The sequence below is a fragment of the Macrobrachium rosenbergii genome, chromosome 55 (genome assembly GCF_040412425.1).
Source record: "Macrobrachium rosenbergii isolate ZJJX-2024 chromosome 55, ASM4041242v1, whole genome shotgun sequence".
NCBI lineage: Eukaryota > Metazoa > Arthropoda > Malacostraca > Decapoda > Palaemonidae > Macrobrachium > Macrobrachium rosenbergii.
The window spans coordinates 72,248,098-72,268,402 of NC_089795.1; the positions used below are offsets into that span (position 1 = coordinate 72,248,098).

General features: G+C 35.6%; 1 protein-coding gene across 1 annotated transcript in view; it reads right to left on the reverse strand.

Moving 5' to 3' along the window:
- The window catches only part of LOC136835405 (diuretic hormone receptor-like), a 285,624-nt gene extending 268,984 nt beyond the window's left edge, over nucleotides 1-16,640 (reverse strand). Inside the window, exon 1 of the mRNA XM_067098895.1 lies at nucleotides 15,795-16,640. The gene's annotated coding sequence lies outside the window, so the exon portion shown is untranslated. The remainder of the gene's footprint in view (nucleotides 1-15,794) is intronic.
- Nucleotides 16,641-20,305: the final 3,665 nt, after the last annotated feature.

Sequence of the window (20,305 nt, forward strand, 5' to 3'; positions counted from 1 at the left end):
ATGGCTCATATTTCTAGATAGAAATTCAAGCTTACTTACTATTCTGGTAGTTCATTGTATAATCCTTCGTTGTAATTGCTGAGTATTCAGTGGGAACTCAGATTTCCTAGCAACACTCAGTACATCTGGAATTTTTTGTATCTGAAAATATCTAACTCGTGAGATGGTTTTAGTTTCTCCTTTCTCTAGTAGAGGATAGTGCCGTCAATGTACCTCACGTGGTGCACTTTAGGTATAACTAAAGGGTATTTGCAGTTCCTTTGGTCCCTATTTGCACCCAGTATTTAGTCTTACAACTCCATTCGCCCTTCTTTTCTTCCAACTTCCTGTCCAGTGTATCTATTATTTCTTGGAGAAACTGGCATTTCTCCATGTTTCGCCAGTGGATGCTTGCACTTTATCTCATTTATTTTCCGGATCTCGTTATCTTGCTGTCCAGCAACTTCATCTCCTTTTTTTCAGCTAAAGCCCTGAATCGCAGAAAATCATTAATTTTTTCTCTCTCTCTCTCTCTCTCTCTCTCTCTCTCTGTGTGTGTGTGTGTGTGTTGTGTTACAGTCTTCTTTTGGTGCCGTGACATGCGAATTGCAGGATTCAGTATGACAGGAGTATATTGACTGTTTGATATTCATAGCAAAATATTTATGAACTGAGTTTTCAAGTCAACATGACTATGCTTCAATAACTCCATATTCGTTTTAAATATCGCAGTCACTCTTTTCCCTCAGAATTTGCAAAAATGACCCCTATACCAAGGGCTTGAAGAAAAAATCTAATTAGAAGTTTTTTAATCACTGTTTCGTAAGGGAAGATTTCTTTCAGAATCAGGAAATTCATTAGACGAAGAATAATCAATCATTTCTAAAGTTTAAGGGAAGCTCAAATTCGATCAGATGTATTGATCGTCTCTTCATTTCACTGCAAACCATATTACAGTTTTTAGTATTTGCGTATTTTATGACGTTAAAGAATTACGTACAAAATTAATACTACTATTATGATTCTAATTGGCTTTTATGCCTTGCCAAGAATATGAAAACCAATAACTGTTAATTCATTAACAGTGGTTTGACATCAAGTAAATCTATAGAAGTCAGAATGATTTTTATAATCAGGAATTAATACATAAACCAGCAATGATATCATACCTATCTAGTATTAAAGGTTTACTATAAGAAAGTTTTTTACTATGTATCTGCTTGTGAATGGTGCTTGTTTTATTACCATAGGTATTTTGAACTCTAGTACAGTAGTATGGTGAGGGCACCCCCTGTATTAAATAATTGATCGGTTTTAGTTATCAGCGTTAGAACAAGCAAAAAATCATCGATATAAAACCGAGGCATTATTTGTTAAACAACTTTAGACTAATTAGAAAAATCAACGTATAAATAGCCCTCCACAATAAAGTCTTTGTAACGAGCTGTATTGCATTTTATGCAGGTTTACAATAGCTGGGAGTTTTAATCTCGTGTCCGGTTGTGACTGTAAACTTCTTTTTTATTTATTAATTTATTTATTTATTTATTTATTATTATTTTTTTTGAGGTTTGACGCAAACTGCAATAAGAGAAAGACCGTAATATTACTGGGAGTAGCAGTGTCTTACCCTACTGCTGACATGAAAATCATATTCTATTTACATATATATTTGCGTGTCAGTTTTTAAACAAAAATACGTTTAAAAAACTGAAATTTCAAAATAGAAAAATGGCAGAATTTACGGGGAAGGTGTCTGAGAAATTAGGATAACAAGAAAACTTCCGGTCGAATATAAGACGAAGAACGAACTAAATTTGGCTTGTCTTGCAACTGTGATTCTTAAGCGGCTTGGAGAGACAAATCGATTGGATGAAAAATAACCTTTTTCTGTTGAGACATTCACGAGCATTCTACTGGTGTAACATAAACGGGACCATTGAAAGACCCCATAAGAGTAGTGGATGGCTGCTTCATGAATCAGGTGAGGCGTCATTTCCCTCTAAGGAAGTTAAATTCTGATTCTTAATGTAAATGGAAGCCAAAAGATTGAAGATGATTAGATGAATGGCTGACATAGTTTATGTGCATAAAGAGAATTAAAGCTTAATAAATAAGGGGAAATGTAAAGGATGAACCATACTAGTTTGAAAAGGTTAGGTCATGTGGAAAGAATGGAGAGAGTAAGTTGGTTAAAAAAAAGTTTGTGATTCTGATATGTTAGGAGGGAGGAGGGGAGGAAAACCCAAAAAGACCAGGATAAATATCAGGAAAGGTACTTGAAAGGAAAGGTGTTAATATTCAGTGAGAGCAAGACTATGTGCAGAATAGAGGTGAATGATACAAGGCCCTTGGGGATTTTGAAACTCGATGTTGGTGAAGCAGTTAAGGTTGTGGAGATTTTTTATGATGGGGCTCATCTAGGGTTTAGTAGGTGGAGTATGAATATGGCAGTGAAATTGTTATTTTTTTCTCAGGGCCATCCTGTGTTAAGGAACCATGTGTTATAGGAACCGTGTAATGTTATATATAGTGTATATATATATATATATATATATATATATATTACTGTATATAAATATAGATATAGATATACATATATAATACATGTATAATATATGTGTATATATATATATATATACTGTATATATATATACACATACATACATATATATATATGGTTAAAAAGGTTTGCATTCAATTTGTTTTCCACATCCTTGGATTAGATGAGGGCTGGTCTTCCAAACAATAGCTCCTTCAGTCTTGAGTCCTCTCCATGCACTCACGCAGAATTCTCCTTAATGAAGATCATCTGCTCTTCAACACACAATGCAGCTTAACTTCTTTCTTGCAAAAGCACTCGTACCTGTTTGCCACACTGTTTTACTTTTTTTTTTAATGGTTCACATATTTCTCAGTTCCGTATTTATTGCATTCTTACTTTTCATGAATTATATTATTCACTGCTTATTCTTTTATAATGTTCTATCTAAAACACTTCAAGAAAACTGATATTTCATTCTGCAGTTATAAGAGCCACTCACCAACTTTCAAATTGGTTACATATTTTAACCAATTTTCAAATTGAGTTGCATATTTTAATCCAAAATACCATTATGTAGTAATACTAACTTTCTCAGAATTATCTAAAATTACCATTCTTTTTGCTGTCATCTCAACCCTGCTAATCTAATATCAGTCTTCTCTCTGCGACAGAATAGCTTCTTAACATCTGTCCAGAAGGTCTATACCATTTCACTGCAAAACGGGTTTTTTTTTTATTTTGTCGTATTCTCAGGTATTTTTTCTTGAATGCTATAGCAGTATTGGCATTTGTTGTTCTAAGGCAGATTTTTCCATTTTCCTGTAGTAGTAGTATTCTCAAAGCGAAAGCTTTGGAGGAACATATGAAAGGCATCTTATGCCAAAATGATAATTTTACTGGGATGCTTACAGTAGTCTGTAAAGTTCGATGCTCTGTGCAGGAAAAGTATGGAAAAATGCAATAGGTCTAGACTGATCGGGAGATCTACTATGATTATACACAGTAATTACAGCCACGTGGCATTACATATCACTTTGAAGGCAGATCGTCTCTGCTGGTCTAGGTTTGTTGGGCGTGGAGTTTGAGTCTTAATTCTGGTATAGATGTCATTTTTTGTTCCATTATTTTGTCTCACTGCTCTGTTCCTTCTCCTGAAGGGGAGAATGTGGGATGAGGTAATTATGTATATTGAATGTAGGTCTTTGCACAGCGATGCTTGATGTTCCAGCAATTATAAGTCTCCCATAGTTTTCCTCATGACGAATAACCCCAGTATCTCCAATGAAGTTATTCAAGGGTGGCTTCTTTGCGTGCATTTCTGCAGAATAGTGGTGTATGGCTCCGTTGATTTGGTGGGAGTATAATTTTCTCTTCAGGGTCGTCATCCAGTGACCAACCTACTGTTATTGAGGGGATTGCATACCTCTCTTAACAACGATATTTGTAAACTATGCTGGTCATCAGTTCTTTTACTCCTTTTTGGGGGTGGTACTGGTTTTCATCACAAGGACGGCTACCAGGTTAGGTTAGCTGAAGTCTCGGCGAGACATTCTCATAGGGCATCATCGGATGTTTGCTTCCTGACTGTAGGCTGTACTGTAGTCCATTTTGTGGTATATTGTTATTGTATCTTGGTCCAACTTAAATACTCTGGTTTTTTACAAATTTTTCCAATTTCTTTTATATCACGGCCTCTGTGATGTTGCTGGGGTAACTGTTGTTCGTCAGCATCGCTATAGACTGGTTTTGTGCGGACTCCTGTCAGGTACTGCAGTAGGAGAAGGACCTCATGATGTAGGCTCTATAGATATACCTCTTACTGGGGCTAGGGCCCTTTGCCCTTTTATTAAGGCAACTCCCATTCGGTAACTTTTTGTAGAAAGATGTGGCCTACACAATAAGCTTTTTGTCGAAGAAGACGCCAAGAAAAAGATCGGGAAGTAGTTGCTTTGGCTCTTCGGTTTGTCGATGACGACAAAGCTGTCTTCTGTGTATCTGGTATAGCTTCTGGGCTTCTAGTTATTACTGGGAGTTCTCTCATCTGTGGCAGCCATGTACACAAAAGCAAAGAGGTAACCAAGGGGTGATCCAATTGCCACGCCATTCATAAGTCAAATAAGTTCATCCATTGTACACACCGTATCTCCTGCAGTAGCTTGCCAGTTCTCGGGATGGGTTTCTTCCAGAACTTTAGCGTTCTTCAAGGTTACAATATCCTCGTCAAATTTGATGGGTCTTGAATATCGATTGTTGCTATGGCACTCCTCCCAAAGGGATATATATATACTGTATATAATTATATATATAGATATATATATATATATATATATATATATATATATATATATATATATATATATATATATCATTGGATACTTTAATTTTCTTTCTTTGTACGTAAAAGTAATAACTTTAGGACAGTCCTTCAACGCTTACAGTAAACAAAATCGTCTGTGCACAATTAGAAAACTGAATTTTTTTTAAAACGGCAAACAAGTAGTAATTAAACGCCCCCCGGATAGCCATTATACGTCTTGTCTCAAAACTTCCTGTTATTTTCAGTCATAACGAGTGCTTCGGTTTGTGTGCAACAGAGCACTTTCTTCTTGAAAAAGTTCCTGGAGAAACAAGTTTTTTAAGAATTTTCTCAGTTGACCGAGTAATAAGAAACCAAGGAAAAGACGTTTCGGTAATCAGGATAAATCTGTTTGCAAAGAGGCTCCGACATTCTTTTAAAAAGATTTTACTTTTCGCCGAAGATTTATTGCTACTTTCCAAGGGAAATAGGAGAAGTTTCCCGTGTTTCTTTCTCGATAACTGAAATGGAAAGCCAACGTCAGCGTGACGAAATGAATCTATGCCCTCAAAAGACTCTCTCTCTCTCTCTCTCTCTCTCTCTCTCTCTCTCTCTGACCGTCAGGTTACTTGGTGCGTCTTCATCAGCCATATACTGTAAGGTGTGTCGAGGCAAGACTTACAATTCACCTCAAGCCACTTTTTATGGTGGAAGGAGACGTTGTGGAATTTGATGTATGATCCCCCCCAAAAACTGATATTTCAAGAATGTCATTTACCATTTATCACAGACAATGACTGAAGGAGGGCTATTAAACAAAGGATTGCAGTATTTTTGTTACATCTGACTATTGTTGGGTTATAACTTACTTTATAAGCTATTTATAGTGAAACAGTACAGCGGTTTACATCACTTTCGTTGTGAAATAAAAGGCATCTAGAGCATACGTTTCTAATGGGATAGAATCCTATTTAACCTTTACGGTCAGAGTTGTCAGAAATATTAAAATTTTACTTTTGGCAGTATTATTGACCATGACGTCGTGATTGGTATATTATTGACCATGACGTCGTGATCTTGATGGGGAAAGGGGAATCTCTTGGTTTTGTCAATCCTTCCGTGTTAATTTCGTATATAGAGTTACCTTTGTTAGATAGCATCCCCACTATCTTTTGAAATAAGTCTTTCTCAGAATCAGACGTCATAACAAAAAGAATGTCGTTAAAGAAGCGGGACTATGCAGCACTGCCGAGGAGTATAATAAAATTAACCTCGTAGTGGGATAGCGCCGTCAGCGCACTTCATGCGGTGCACTGTTGGCATTACTTAAGGTTCTTTGCAGCGTCCCTTCGGCCCCTAACTGCAACCCCTTTCATTCCTTTTTATTGTACCTTCGTTTATATTTTCTCTTCTTTGTTACTTTCCACCCTCTCCTAACAATTGATTCAAAGTGCAGCTGCGAGGTTTTCCTCCTGTTACACCTTTCAGACCTTTTTACTGTCAATTTCCGTTTCAGTACTGAATAACATCATAGGTCCCAGCGCTTGGCCTTTGGCCTAAATTCTGTATTCTCTTTTATTCTATAATAAAATTAGGTCCTTCAAGGGTCCGACTCCTTAAGGTCCAGTGCAAAGGCGTTGTCCGTTTGACGCAAGGTCATTAGCCAGTACCTTTGTAAAGCTACCGTCGTGACTATTATGCTTCTTAATGCAATTTTAAAGTTATTTGTCTAGTTGTACGATCAACTGCGGTATTAGATACTCCAAAATGGTTGGACTAATACGTAGTTCTAGATTGAAGTTGGAGGTCTTTTCACCGGAGCACTTAAGTTTTCATGGAAATGGAGCCGACAGACGGTTAATAGGTATGAGTTTGTTATTTTAACAAACTTTCCAGACAAAAAAAAAAAATTCGATATATTGTTTCATTATTTATTTGCCTATAGATAAAAATTTTTAATATTAACACCTGCATTGCTAACCTTTATAGTAAGAGCAGTAATACCTGAAGCATTACGTTTGTTGGTCTAAAACTCAATCTGTATTAATCAAACAGTAAACTTGCATATGTATAAAAAGCATCAGTATCGATAGTTTTCCCTTGCATCTTTGACCATATATAGTAAAAAACTACACTCGAATTGTTATCTGAATCAAACGTTCTAGGAAGTCCTCGAGGTTTTCTGGGGTCATATGGGCCAAGTTGTTAACATAAGTTCTGATCACAGTCAACAAGTGTTTATGATTCCATTTGTGGTCACTTGGGGTAAGAGGCTCTTGTCCTCGATGCGCTCTGCCCTGTGAAAGTAAAATGACGGATATGTTCAAGGGGTGTTCGTTCGAAATCTGTCTCCTCATATTATGCTAAAGACCATTTCTGTTTTTCTGTTCAAGTTTCTAATGTTAATGTGACCAAGGGTAATCTGTCTTAGTGTAGCTGAAATTAATAGCAGTGCTTGTCTTGTCTATTTAAATACAACTTTCCATTTTAAGCTCTCTCTCTCTCTCTCTCTCTCTCTCTCTCTCTCATCGTCTGCATGTATGTTTTAATATTTAATTATCTTGACATATGCACTCATATATTTATATGAGGGGAAAAATATGTCGACGCGAATTATGCATGTGTGGCCCATTTATTTAAATTTCCAGCATTTTATTAGTCTCATTATGTTTTAGCGAACCTTTTTATTTATTCTGGATTAAATTTTTGCTCAAAAGTTGGCACATAAATTTCCACAAGTTTCACTGAGGCTAAATTGCAAAGCCAACTGACCTTAAGGCATAAAACGTATCACGTGACTTTCATTTTAAACCTTTGGTTTTAAAAACATTAAAATTTGTTATTTGAATTATTTATATATATATATATATATATATATATATATATATATATATATATATATATATATATATATATATATATATATATGTATGTGTGTATGTATGTATGTAAATAAATAATGATTATTGAATTTAGTTCGTGGAAGAACAAAATTATTTATTAATTCCCTCATTTCTGTTTATATAAATATCTATACTAGAAGCAGTCACAACTTGAATGCGTGTAGTTCTGATCTTGATAAAGTAAAGTGGAACCATAATTACAGTAACTGGTACAGAGTACACACTTCACTTGTTAGGGTAATATAATAATTCTTGAATGGATTTGAGTTATCTAATAGCCATTATTATAACACAAATGATCTCAACCTCCACCAATAAAATTTAATCGTCGCAGAATACAAAACTCATTACAGTAAGCTTACATTTTTCATCAGTATGTGAATTTTTTAAAATTTAGATTCGTAAATTGCTGATAAAACCTTTAAAGACTCCCGATAAATCATTTGTAATGTGAAAAAGAACCCGTTGCAGAAGCGTATGTAAAATTGGAATATACTGTATTTTCTTGTAAAAAAAAAAAGGGTTGGAGGAACGACAGTCTTTAAAGCCTTACAAGATTTATGGCTGGTTTCCAAGGCAAGTGGAAGAATTTGCTTCTTTTGAAAATTGAAATGGAAAGCTTACGTCAGAAGGACAAAGTGATTACCGTAATGCATCTTTGCTCCCAAAGAGGCTACATCCAGCATATCTCACTCTCGCTCTCTCACTCTCGAACTGTCAGTTTTTGGCGCATCTTCATCAGCCAAATACGACGCTTCGAGACAAGACTTCTCACTTCATTTAGAACCACTATTATATAAGATGGAAATACATAGCAATTCCTTTCTCTCTGCCATAGCAAAATTTTTTCACTCACTTATCACAGGCACGTCTTTGAGTACTTTCTTTGTTTTTATTTACGTATGCATATGAGTGTGTGTGTGTGTATATATATATAGCATATATATATAGTATATATATATATATATATATATATATATATATATATATATATATATATATATATATATATGCACACGTATTCAAATTATGTTTTTTGCCTAACTGAGGGACTCAGTAGACAAATATAATTGTTTTCCCACATTCATCCTTGACAACTGAATCTTTGATAAACCAGCAGTGCATAAACTTCCAAAACATTACCCAACTTGTACACGTACACTGCAGAAGGCTCATCAGCAGCATATTGAGTCCTGCATAATATTAACTTGGTCATCCTGCACACTCATGCTTCTTGGGAAGTATTCCCTTAGAACTTCCTCTCCAGCAGTTCATTCGTGTCATTCTAGGTCTGTTCCTCCATCTGTTTTGCACGTCTGAGTTATACACTCTTTTGACCATCCTATCGTCTTTGTCTCTAAACGGGACCACACCCTCTCAAAAGACACGTATGTATGTTTCATTTTACATGTGATAACCTTTTTATCGCTCATATCTCTGTCTTAACTGTCCTTAATTCTCACCGTTTTAATTCTTCTTATAATGCAAATACTATGCAGACAGTTCATCTCAGCAGCAGTTTCATAAGGAGAGATGGCTCGACGATCCCTTCATACACACTACGTTGACGTCTGTTAAAACTTCTATTCTCTTCCAGTCTTTTCCACACATCCCGCTCGCTACCTTTCGTGTTTCGCCTGTTCTGAGACTTGACTTGATTCAGTCTTCTCTCATCCGGCCATCATTGGTTATGTTTATCCAAGTACTTTAGCTTGTGTTTAGACTAGCCATTTTTCTCTGCAAACACTCAAACACCCAAACATTTATTAGTGTCTGCAAGTTTCACTATCCCAAGCCCGTACTGTATCATTGGTCAACTTCGTCCATTAACATTCCATTTAGGTTCTTAAAAACACAAGAGAAATAGTGTGAAGTTACTACATTTACTCATATTTTTTAACGGAGGTGTTCTTAGCTTTAGTCAAAATAAGACCGAGAGATTGCAAAAGGAGTTACATTCTCATACGAATTACCAGATGGAAAAAGTATAAATAAGAATTTTATTTTCCTCGTACTTTTCGGTCATCAGTTTTATTCACTATGCTTTGTAGACACAATAAAACGGTCTTGTAATATGTTATTTTGTAATTTGCGCTCTTTGTATAATTGCAGCAACAGTTATCATCTGTAATTACTTGGTGTAGGCGACCAAATAACGTCAGGTACGAATTGCAGTAAGTATGTACTTCGCAACACAAAACAAACTGAAAGATTTCATACATTAAGTTTACGCTTATTGTGGCCTTGGGTGATAAAACTGGATCGGAGCCGATAATATCTACCGCGAACAATACTGGAAGTCCTTGAGACGTTCCCCGGTCTCATCGGCCACCTTGCCAACACGGAGTCTGATCCTCATCAGCAAGTGTTAATGAATCAAGTTGTGGCCAATTGGGATAAGTGGCTCTTCCGTTATTCCCTGTTTAGATATAAGAGAAAGGGATAATTATTTTAGGTTATAGTTGTTCACAAGCGATACTCTACAACTGCTAGATAGGATTGAAGAATGCTCGCTATGTATGTTATCGTAATCTTAATTTTAAGGGATCTTTAAAAAAAACGTTTATGATTAAAATAACCTTTTCAGTTAAAGGTTAATCTTTTCGAATATATTAAAAATTGACAGGTTTACTGTTTATGTATACATGCGTACACACATTAACATATTTATATATATATACAGTATATATATATAGTATGACACCTCCTGCTCCTACTTTTTAAAATTTGGTTCTGATATATATATATATATATATATATATATATATATAATTTTTGTTCTGGAGGTATTAAACTAAGTACCTTCAAATATCTTTATAGGAGACTGAAATTCTGTATAACTTTAATACAAATGATTTACATATTTTCATGCATTATTTTCAAGAGTTATTATACCTTTTTTCTTTGTGTATTGATTGTTATTTTCAAATTTGTTTTCAGAACTTTGAGCATGTGCTAGTAGCTTTCTTAAAGAAATTCATCCATTATAACAACGGGCAGCAACTCTGACTTCACCTACACTATCGACATCATTGTCGTCAGCAATGAACCGAAACGTTCCCGCAGAATCCCTAACCAATTTCTTCCTGAGGTGAGTTGGCAGCTCCTGTTTCTTTGCTCTCCTCCCAAATTACCCCCAGAAAATCTGACAAGAAACTCAATCAAATTTGTGAAGGAAGTCTCACGTGACGAGCGTCAGTTCGGAGTCGAGTTTATTTATTGGGAACATCAGGAATTTTTTTTCTTTCTAATTTTTTCACGTATATTTATGGTTTTTTTTTAAACTGTTCTTTTTGTAAATATGCATTCGCGGTAGAACAAGGTTTGAGTGATAGAAATTTTTGTAGCAGTAATAATGGTGATTAAAGTTTCTGTTTTTTCTTTACTCGAATATTCTTTTGAGTTACAACAAGTTATGGTAGGTGTGAGGGAGGTTTTATATGTACCTGCAAGAAATGGTGAAGTTGGTTTCTGTTTTTACCAGGATTCGGGCAAAATGTGAAAGTGGACGAATGTAAACGTACCATGACTCGAGGAACCTTGGCGAGTACACCCTTCAGAGAAGAGTGCGTTGAGGACCTTGGTAAACATGACGTTGAAATAACATATATAACATACATTTCCTTTTTTTATATATATATGGAAGACCGGAAACAAAATTAAATATTCAAAGAGAGAAAAAAAAAGCATTGATGAAACTTTGACCTGCCTTGTTAAATGATGGGAGGATTGCTATGAAAGAGAAAAATATATCTGAGGGTAAAGAACCCAAACCACGAGAAAACATAAGAAACAGTTGATAGAAAACAGATCACCCACGGAAAACTGATGAATAGATAAATGACAACAATTCGACTGACCATATTCAATCTATCATGTAATTAGGGGAGAGATTGTTTTGAGGGTGCTTTTATAAAAGGCAGAGAAAGAAAAAGCGGATAGATAAAACGACAAAGCGCCAGGAGGATGATAACTGGATTGAGGATCATGAAACTTTGTGGTAAAGGCTAGTGTTCTGAAGAGACAAGAGGGGAAATTCCCTTCAGTTTAAAGACAATTATTATTACATGGATGAATATCCACTTAAGCATAATAAAAAAAACAAGACACGGTAATAACAACAACCATAATTGAGTGGCTCATGCTATAACTAACTACTGTTGCACAAGTTGAAAACCCCAGGATGAATAAAAAAAAGTGTTCATTTCCCCCAAAAAACTCATTGTGCTTTTGCTGACTTAAGCAATGCAATAGTACATGTTGGTTAGTCGACTGTGGTAAGCCTCAGCCAGGGTGAAGTGTATGGCGACATTACTGTCCTCCCCGCTCCCCCTCAAAAAGAGAAACTTGCACAGAAACGCATGATTAGCAATATAGGCGCCTTGCCTATAAAAAGGGAAAAACGGTAATGTATGTATGTATATGTATATATATAGTATATATATATATATATATATATATATATATATATATATATATATATATATATATATATATATATATATATACATGCCATTTCGACCCATTTTCGAATTCATAACTGTAACATAATTTATTTTCCCTCCATTACGGCGCTGAATGGCCTTCTTGGCCCCAGTGCCTGGGCTTTTGCCCTAAATATCATACATCCATCCATCCATCCTTTATAGGCAAGGCGCCTATAATGCTAATCATGCGTTTCTGTGCAAGTTTCTCTTTTTTAGGGGGAGCGGGGAGGACAGTAAATGTATAATATTGTATACATATATATAAATACATATACATACATACATACACATACACACACACATATATACATACACATATATATATATATATATATATATATATATATATATATATAGCTGTACATGTAAAAGTTTCTATCAGGTTAAGGACATAAGTAAGCTAGCTCGAATAAGTATTAAATGTGGACAAACATTAATGGATAAAAGCGATGCATTGTACATACATTGCAAAACAGCTAAACATTGCAAAACAGCTAATCTTTTAAGTGGATAAGATATTGTTGAAAGAGCTCAAACACTTTGCTAACACCTAATTTTACTTGCATTAGCAGACGAACTTCCTGATTGCGAGAGAATGCAAATTTATCAATATTTGATAAAGTAATAAACAGAAGGATAACATTTCCAGTGAATTATAAAGTTGCTGAAGAGAATTATTCAACACATTGCATCATTTATATTTTGCATCTCAAATATATTAATAACTTTGAGCACTTTCCCTCTTACGTATATTCTTGTTTCACACTGAATGGATCTCTGATAATACCTTTTAGTAGCTAATGCACATCAGTAGATAATCCGGGAAGGGTTTCAGTGTCACACCAAGAACATGATTCATATAATTAGGGAACATGCACAGAAGCAGAAGATCCATTTGCATTTACATGCGTCATTGAAATGAATAAATGCCTTTTATTTTGATCACCGGTTGCACGGCTTGTTAATTTAAGGTTAGTTGGCAGATTCGAGTAATTAAAATCATGCAACGCTTGATTCTCTCTCTCTCTCTCTCTCTCTCTCTCTCTCTCTCTCTCAGTTCCTCATTGGAAGAGTCGGTATCGTCGTCGGCTAGCACTCTGCTGGGCCCGCGTTCGATTCTCCGACCGGCCAGTGAAGAATGAGAGGAATTTATTTCTGGTGATAGAAATTCATTTCTCGCTATAATGTGGTTCGGATTCCACAATTAGCTGTAGGTCCCGTTGCTAGGTAACCAATTGGTTCTTAGCCACGTAAATAAGTCTAATCCTTCAGGCCAGCCCTAGAGAGCTGTTAATCAGCTCCAGTGGTCTGGTTAAACTAAGATATACTTAACTTTTTTTCCTCTCTCTCTCTCTCTCTCTCTCTCTCTCTCTCTCTCTCTCTCTCTCTCTCTCTCTCTCTCTCTCAGATATGCTGTCTTCTTGTTATCATTAATTTAATTTGCGATGTTAAAAAAATTATTTTGTTACACCATTGCCTTCTAATTTGTGTCGTCTTCATTTTAATATATCTTCTGTCAAAATTGGAAAGCGCATTGCTCTATTAGAAATTCCATTTATCTAAGTTTGTTGGAAAGCTAGTGAATATTTACCCTTGGGTGGGTTTATATCTGTCAATAAAGTATTGTTTTTTCTAAATTCCCCTCTTTACTCTATGTTCTTCTTGAGGGAAATTACTCCTACTGTACTACTGTTGATATGGCGATTAGTAATCAGAATTGAAAACAAATGACTTTTACATGGGTACATCTTTTTTCCTATTATCGGTCTGTCGGCCCCGTTTTACATATTGGCCCTCAAACCCTTACAGATGCTGCGTGGAAGTCGCCAACTCTCGGATAACCCTATTTTGATCAACCCTTTAACCCAATCCCCTTAAAGGATGCTGAGTCCCGTGCTGTGTTTTGTAGTTTTTGGATTATTTGAATCGGTTCTTTGAAAAAAAAAAAAAAATCAAAAGTCTGTTAAGACAAACGGCGTACAGTAGCAAATTGTGCTTTCGACAGCCATGTCAGTCTTGATATTTAAGTAGCTGAATGGTTATTCACGTTTTCCACTTATCCAAAATCTAGTTACCAAGTTTGAAGGATGATTAAACAAGGCCATATTAACTACAGTCTCAGGAGAAAACTTTTCATCCAGCCTTAAATTGGTTGGACCTTTATTTTCAGGCTTTCCATTTCGTCTATGGCCCAACCAGTCAGACATATGTGCTCTTTTTTAGTGTCTGGGTATATGGTTTCGTGGGCATTTCTTCTGCTTAATTGGTATGCTTACTCTTAATACAGTCTTTTACAGATGTTTATTCGTCTGATGACTTAAAAATCATCGTCTGCCCAGTCTTATGCCTTTCAGGTTATTATATTTTGGGGTGGGTAGGGGGTCCACTCTGCTTAAAAACATTTTTTAACTTTGCTATGAAAATGTTTTTCCTGCGTCTGAGGAATTTCTTTTTTTCAGTGACCACCACGATGAAACTGAATAAAAGGTAAATGGTTTTCGTTAGTGATGAGAATTCTCCAAGAGTATTTTTCTTCTCTTATGCAAAATCGCTTTCCTTTACTGATTTCTACAGGTATTTTAACAATTTTGTTCATAGGTCTCGGTGCCTGTTGTGTTCCGTCCCTCTGCATGCACGGCCGGCTTACAGCACGAATCAGACATTGAAATTCCCTTCTTCAGTATAACATTCCCATAAAGACGTGATTATGGGCCTTGAAATCAGGGGACGAATAAGTTTTCGTTACGTTTCTCTTACATATTGGAGTCTCTTTACTTTATAGTTTCTGTTAGGTACGAAAAATGCACATGCTAAAATTAAAAAGTCGTTAATCTAGCACGTTGTCATGGGTAAGCACACGTCTCTTGTCTCACAGTAAATACTTTAGCACATGTACAGTTCAGATAGGAATGGTATGACAGATAGTAACTGCATGAATAAAGTAATCGTTTTTGTCATTCTTCGATGTTTTTCTTTTTCGTCTTGGTTTTTCTGTGGTGCTGTACAACTTATGCATCTTATATGGTTCACTACATTCAAGGCGAGTAAAACACCAATGCCTCTTGATGAGTGGTAACGTAGAGCACAAGCGGCATTTTGTAATAAAACATAATACATCTGTGACTTCAACAGTTAGTACTGTTTATGGTAATGTAGCTGTTGCGGCTAATAATATTCATATTACAAATATAGTAGTAACGCCAGTAATATTTATAGTGAGAATTGCTAATCCGTTCTATCTATAATTACGGAGTTTGGCAACCTTCCAATTCACTTTTTACCTGTTACAGTCTTGCGGATGACAGAACAGAGCCTGTTGCCAGAGAGAAAACTTATGTAGCAGTATGGAAAAGCGAAAAAAATGAAATACAGTAGTACAGAAAATGTTTGGATATACCGTTTTCGATATATGAGATATTTAATATATATATATATATATATATATATATATATGCTTATACATATACATGTATGTATATGTGCATATACATATATATATTATATATATACATATACATACATACATATATATATTTATATATAGTTTTATGAATAGAATAATATATAATTATTATATGGCTTACCTTGGCGTCCTTTGTGATTCCTTTTTCCTATCAAGAAGGAAAAAATGAATGAATTAGTTTTTCCCCCTTTTCAGTCTCCTATCACATTATTTTCTTCCTACATAAAGCTGTTGTTTTCGATATGAAGAGTTGAGAGATTATTGGATTCTATTGTTAGTAATTTCCTTAGTAATTCACCGAGCAGAGATCGCATCCAAGCGCTTGGAGTTTCCGTTAGTGAACGTTATTGACAGTCTTTTTAATGAAACAAAACAAGCCACTCTTTTTTCACAATACCTGCCCGAAATTATTAATCACTAAACGCACACAATTGCGAGCACGATTTCGGCCCTCTTTAACAAGAACGAACCACACGGCGATGAACTCGAACGCAGAGTGCAGAGGTCAATTAACAACATCTATCGCTCATGTAAAATCCTCCTGAACTCACCCCAAGTAAAAAGCAGAATTGAAATAAAAGAAAAGAAGGCGAACCGACGAAGACTTGGCACATTCGGAAGGCTGTCAGTTCCCAGCGACTTTAAAACGAGGATAAACCACACCACTATGCGGCGCTCACCCGCCAGTAACCAGCCTCGCACTGAGGGGTTCTAGCAGTTCCTATTGCTCTCTCTCTCTCTCTCTCCTTCTCTCTCTCTCTCTCTCTCTCTCTCTCTCTCGTCGCCCGGGTTCATATCGGTGAGGGAGGGGGCGGGGAAGATGGGTCCTTGATTTTCACGCATCTGCCCTTTAACACCTACTGGGGATGGAGTGCAGTGGAATCGAAAGAGACCAACAGTTTGCCATGTCATTTGGAAACGTCTGTTCATTTGTTTCAGTGAAAATATTTACAAATACACATAAATGAATAAATACCCTCGGTAGCTTTTCGGGGATTTTCAGACCCCTTCCTATTAACTACCCTTTGTTTAGCACACTGGAGTGTTTATATGACACTATTTTTGGCAGTACGGTTATCAAGGGTCACAAATGTAGTTGCCTTACGCTGATTGGTGACCATATAACCAACATTCACAAAGCTTGGGATACGCCTTAGGGTTTCGTCAATAGCCTTCTAAAATTACGTGTTTGAATCTGTGAATTAAATATAACCCATTGTAACCTTTTCTTTGCTGATGTATTTTCTATCTAAATATTTTTTTCATGTTTCGTTATTCAAAGCGCAGTCTATTGATTTTCTACAGTTACGTATATTAGAATTTATTGTGTTTTGTTAGGACATGCATTTTTCTGCCTTTCGTTTATCCACTTTTCGTTTTACTTACGTGGACTCTTGTTATGCAGATGCATGTCATTTCTGCTCTTGTAATTAGAAAGCACGTAAGCAAATGTATGTTATATCTGCTTTTATAACATGATGTGTGAGTGCAAATGCATGTCATGTCGGCTTTTATAATACAATATAGTATGTAAATGCAAGCATGTCATTTATGCTCTTATAATTAGAAAGTATATATGCAGATGCATGTCATATCTGCTTTTATAATACAGTACATGTATGCAAATGCATTCGTATCTGTTCTGCTCTTATAATTAGAATGTATTTATGCAAATCATGCATGTTATTTATGCCCATAATTGGAATGTATGTATGCAAATGCATGCAGGTCATTCTTGGTTTTATAATACGATGTATGTATGGAGATACATTCGTGTCATTTCTGCTCTTATAATTAGAATGTATGTATGCAAATGCATGTCATTTTGGTATATAATTAGAGCAAAATGATATACTGTGCATGATGATATATATAATATATATATATATATATATATATATATATATATATATATATATATATATATATATATATATATATATATATATATATATATATATATATAACCTACAGGCTTGTAAAAGAAAACCATGATGTTTTGAAAGACGAAGTTAAAAATGGCTGCGAAATCGATATCGAATGTTACTTAACTTCAACATTACCTATTTTCACAATCTTTTATTTCCGTCATTTTTATATTTGCTTCGTAAATGCACATAAGTTGAACTTAGTCACAAACGTTTCGTACGAAACATGAGGGTCTAGTAGAACTTTGCTGTGTATGTAAAATTAGAGGTCAGTGAAGACACAGAATATTTGTGAACAGGCATCAAATAGAAGTCCTCTACGATATTGACTGGGTGAATGGATGAGTACATTTTCAGAAAAAAAAAAAGTCGTTAAAAGATTTTTATTCCGTAAGGCAACTGCAATCGCGTGATGTCCGTAATCATCTTATGGCTTTTTATGGATTCCATAATAGCAGGCATGACGTGCCTCGTATTTTGAGAAATGTATTCATGCAGTTTTCTCTTATAAATTCAGATGGGGTTTTTGCTGATAAGAAACGTTTTTAATTTTTGGTTGACTTGTCAGTAAGATGTTAATTTTTATTTTTTTCATATTTCTGTTTAAAAAGATGCCTTTTTAAAAAAGGTGATAATTTGTTTAAATTATTCTTAAAATTATTCTTTCAACTTATTTCCATCCTCCTCTTTTGAGCTGACATGTAAGGTATATATCGTGTTCTAATTTATTTTCATTTACTTAATTACATGTAAAGGAAGTATGCTATTGCTAACTTCTCTTGTTTAGATTAAGCCACATCATCACCATGTCAGCACAGCTCTTATTCCCTCATTATTATTCTCTTTAGTACCAATGTCAGTTTTTTTTTTATACACAAGCCAATCAGAAACCCTCTTGTAAGTATGGAGGTCTGAAGGTTGGGTGAGAAGAAACCAAAGGGAATACATTCACAGCTAAACAAGTTGGAAAGTGAGTTGGCAGGAGACCAAAAGGAATAAATGCAAAGTTGAAGAAGTTAGCAGATTGGCAGGAAGAGACCAAATGGAATGTATGCACGGCTACAGAGAAGGTGGATGGGCACATGAAATGTGACCAAAGCAAATGGGAAAAAGATAAAAAGAATAGACAGGTAGTTTGGGAAAACAGTAAAAGGAATTTATGTAAGGTTAAAGGGGTTGGATGCATAAGTGGAAAGAGACCAAAAGGAAAGGAAATAAAGGAGTAGGACAGTTAATGAGAAAGAAAATATATGGATTGAAAATGACTTTAAGGGTGTTGCTCTGTAAGGTGTGAAGCAAAAAGGAATAAATACATAATTAAAGAAGTTGGACTGGTGGAGGGAAGTCATCAAAAAGAATAAATGTAAAGCTATTCAGGTAGGTGGGCTACACCACAGCAATAATATATAAATTTAAATATGAATATGTAGGCAGAAACAGCCCAAAGTGATTGAAAATAGTTAAACAAGTTGGAGAGATGGGTGGGAAGAAAGGATGTAGAATGAAAGCAGTTAAAGTTGTACCATGAGATGGGAAGAAACTAAAGGGAGTAACTACAAAACGAATTGAGTTGAACAACCAGGTGGCAGGAAACCAGAATGAATGAATGCAAAGTGAAACAAGTTGTGACAGTTATCAGGGAAGAGGAGACAGGGATTGAAGCAGAGTTGAATAAGCTTAACAGGTGGTCAGGAAGAGACCAGAGAAGAATGAATTCAAGAGTTCCAGATGTTGCACAGGTAGGTGGGAAGAGACAAAAGGGAATGGATGCTAAATTAAATAAGTTGGACTGATAGTTGGAGGGGAACAAAATGAATGTGAATATATGAAAATTTAAGACTTTTCATGGATTAGTGGGAAGAGATCAAATGAAAATTTAAGACTTTGCATGGATTAGTGGGAAGAGATCAAATGGAGTGACTGCAAATTTGAAGAAGGTTGGCAGCGAGGTTTTAAGAGCCAAGGGTTTTAAAGCAAAGTTAAAGATAGTGGACAGCTAGGTAGGAAGAGACTATAGGGAATGCGTGCAAAATTAATGAAGTTGGACACCTGGGTGCTAGATGGCAAAAAGAATTTGGGAATTAAGTGGAGAGAATGAATGAGAAAGAAAATGTAAAATGCAAAGCAGCAGGGAGCCGCATGAACGTTATGAAAAAAAAAAACACCTTTAGTACTGGCAAAAGTGTGGCATGCCAGTCACTTTGAAAGCGGTTCCCTTCCCGATAGGGCGAGCTTTTCGCTTTTTTATCCCCCCCAGACGAATGTGTAACACAAAAAAGAAATGCAATGAGAAATGGAAAAATTACTCCAACAACCTTAAAGGCGTTTGGTGGTATTGTGTAACGCATGACAGAACAATGTTGCTATAGAGTATCACGCGTGATTGAGTAATAGTTTTTAACTTAAGAATGTGTGTGTGTGTATGTAGATTGTGTAAAGTTATTCATGTTGCAGATGAAGACAAGAGTAACAATGTTTTCAGCACCTGTTATCTTCGTGGCATTACCTTCTGTAGTATCAGATTTAATAAAGGCCCTTTACTCTATATCGGAGATTTTCTTATCGGGAATACCCACATCCAGTATCGCCAATGCAGCACTCTGTTGGTGGTACTGATGGGTATCAGCAGCGCCCGTCGTGCCCAGCTGCTTTGCTTATCTGCTTTTTACTTGTCATCTATTCTGATGCGTTTCTTTCCTTTTAA